The sequence below is a fragment of the Centruroides sculpturatus genome, unplaced genomic scaffold, assembly GCF_000671375.1.
Source record: "Centruroides sculpturatus isolate CEXI.00-Female unplaced genomic scaffold, Cexi_2.0 scaffold730, whole genome shotgun sequence".
Taxonomy (NCBI): Eukaryota; Metazoa; Arthropoda; class Arachnida; order Scorpiones; family Buthidae; genus Centruroides; species Centruroides sculpturatus.
Window position 1 is genome coordinate 261,364 of NW_019385577.1, and position 3,217 is coordinate 264,580.

The window sequence follows — 3,217 nt, forward strand, 5'->3', positions numbered from 1 at the left end:
TTCAACACACGCAATTAATTTTTCAAGTAATTCTCTCCACAAAGCGAATTGTCTTTTTCTTGTAAATTCGTTGTCGAATTTTCCGCTGTTCATTTTCTTATTATTTTCTATATATGTTACTAATATTTCTTTTTGTTCTTCGCTTATTTTTTAAAATAAAACATTCGAGGTTTTCATTTTGTTTCTGCGTACTATATTGCCACAAGACAACTTTTAACTGTAGCACGTGTAAACTAATTCGCGTTGATTTGTTTACAACTTGTTACAGTTAAGTTGATTGGTCGAATCATTATAGTCGCAAACCCAGATGCATTGTAAATAATCCCATCATGCTTATCGACAAACGTAAACAAGTGAATATGATCTACTTCCGCTCGCTTTTCGAGTTCACTCGAAGGGTCTAACTCGAGACTACCGATTATGCGAGTCATAGTAACACGAGTGAGTTCGATGACGTCAGTTCGAGTACAACACGAAAAACTCGAGACTAAGGGCCCTGAATCGCCCCGACAATCGCACACATTTGGCAGACTTTACACTGTTAAATTCATCCCTTCCTGTATCTTCTTCCACAGTTTTTCATTATTCTCTTCACTCTATACCTGTCTTTCAGGTTCTTGGATAGTTTCATCTGCAAAGTATTCGGCCATCAGTGCCTTGAAATTCTGAGTCAGACTATCGTCTGCCCAAAATGCCATTTGGGAACTTTATAGCCCCCAATGACCAGGAAAAAATGAAAAATACTGTATATCAATTGGATATATACTTCTAATGAAAAACTGGTTTTTGAAAGCTTTCACTTATAAATGCAGACATTTTCAATTATTTTTGGTCGACGATAATTCTATTAAGAATTAGATAAACCGATATACAGTATACAGTGTATTTATCTAATTATTACAGAGAAGTACTGTATATAGAAATATAAAGTTTTTAAAAGTCCAATGAATTTTTCGGGAGTGGTCCGTCCGAATACGTCTGCTCAACTCATCACCCCGACCTTACTAAAAGGGTGTCGTTAGAGCGACATTAGTAAAAACTAACGTAGTTAATTAAGTAGAATTAGCCACATTTTTAAAAAAGTAGAAATCACATCAGTATTGATTGTCGGCTTCCGGGCAGCATAATTCGCGCATCATCCAATTTTATTCGCTATAGGTTCACTGACCATAGAATAATTAAGCTGATTTTTACTTGCGAAAAAAAAGGTGACCACTCAGAACGAGTTTCCTCCCTCCCGACTTCCTGAAAGAAAGCGGGAACGGTCATCAATGGCCGGCCATCTGCCAAAAAGACAGTCAGCCGACCCGCTTCGCGCTCAGAAGGAAACTCCACACCTCATCATCGTGGTCGGTGTTGCTTACAGATTCGGTCACGAATCCGTTAAGTTTACTTCAGAAATGATCCCTTGAAGTATGATCTTAACAACACAACTCCGTCCCTTCCCCTCGTTCTACCACGTACTCTTCTATCTCCGGTGTTGTTGCCTTTCGGGCTCTAATTCTCCCTAGCCCTGCAATCTGTTGGAAAATACGAAAGAAAATCGAGTCCGAACACTTCCACACCTACGATTTTTATAAAATATGTTTTAGTATATCTTTCGGTTTTTTCCGTAATTAACCAATAATGCAATTTTCGGACGATCTTAAGGTCGGGCAGAGTGGCAGAGAATCTGACGAATCTACGTTTAGTGTTTATGGCTACGATTATCGATTACGATTTATGACTATTTACGAATGTCGTTTTGATTATTTCTAAAGACCGAAAAGCAAAGGCGCAATGACGTTGTTATATACCTGTATTGAAAAAAAAGGGAGCTTAATATCGACTACATAAACGCTTAAGCGAATTGCTTAATTCAGTTCCCGCGTGGTCTAGTGGTTAGGATACCTGGTTCTCACCCAGGAGGCCCGGGTTCGATTCCCGGCACGGGAATTAATTTTTTGTGGTTATTTGTTGTTGGTCAAGGCATTTTCCGTTTGTGCGCCGTGTGTTTTTTACGGCATTTGTCCACTGAATCTACTTGAACCGAAAGATGTAAAAATCGCTTGGAGATTACAATTTTGCCATAAATTATTTTCGCTTGTTTGTATCGTTTCTTTATTCTTTACGAAAAGTTGTAATAGGCAAATATAACAACGTCTAAGTGTCGCTTGAATTCTCCTCTCCGAGTTAAGAAAGAAATTCACCACTTATGAATTGTCTATTACCATGATTTAAAATTTAAATGCATGAGATGAAGCAATCAAAAAAATAATGGGCGGACCATCAAAAATTCGGCAATTTAGACGTGAGAAGGTAACAGACAGACAAACAGAATTACCTTCGAATTTATAATATTAGTTTGGATTAATATGAATTTCTGCATAAGGGGTACGCGAGTTTGAGCTCTTTCTTGAAGTGGTATGCGGGAAAAACTAATTGGGAACCACTGGTCTATTGGGAAACGCAATGTTTTGACATTGCCGTATAATTTATACGTTCGAAAAAATCAATACAATTAGCGCGAATTTTTAAAAAATGGTATTCCATTTTAACGCAATTACGTCACCGATACACCTTCGCTCCGCTTGTCAAACAGTTCGTTTTATTTTAATGAAAAACTGGAAATATTGACCGCGGAGAAATATCCTTTTAGGTGGGTAAACAGCATTATCATCTGGGTCGTAGAACGCTTGTACGAGACTGAGAAGAGCGGGCTCTTTTATTAAAATAAAAGAGCCCACTTTAACAATGTTATTTGTGCAAATTAAATACGTAGAATGTTTCTTTATTGACAAAAAGTAATCTTAAAAATTTCAGTTTTTGTTAATAAAAATAACATTCATTTGTAAGGGTAGGTACAGTACTGTACCACCACGGGCTGCGAAAAACCCCACTTCCACCTCTGTATGGCTCGTAGGCCACGTTGTTATGAATCTTAATGTGTTGATCGTGCGAACAAATGCGACTATGGCTTTAATAAAGTATAAAGTCTTCCAACATCTCTCTTCACAATCACCAGCGACACATAATCTTTTTCTACAGAGACGACCTTTTTATGGAAGCCACGCCTAAACACAATAATGCAAATTGTTTAAAACGTCTTTTGGTGGCATTGCCATTACTAAAATCGAGCAATTATTTATATATTGTCACAATGCTGGCTGCAATTTTTAATCTTAATACTTTTCCTTTAATTAAAAATACAGTCGTGTCAGTCATCAATTTATCAATT

At 37.2% G+C, this 3,217-nt stretch overlaps 2 non-coding genes across 2 annotated transcripts; one reads left to right on the forward strand and one right to left on the reverse strand.

The window, feature by feature from the left end:
• Window positions 1-1,211: 1,211 nt before the first annotated feature.
• On the reverse strand, window positions 1,212-1,423 carry LOC111640290. The gene has a single exon (XR_002759252.1). It is a non-coding gene; the product is annotated as a small nucleolar RNA U3 (small nucleolar RNA).
• Window positions 1,424-1,863: 440 nt separating this feature from the next.
• Trnae-cuc lies at window positions 1,864-1,935 on the forward strand. The gene has a single exon. It is a non-coding gene; the product is annotated as a tRNA-Glu (tRNA).
• Window positions 1,936-3,217: the final 1,282 nt, after the last annotated feature.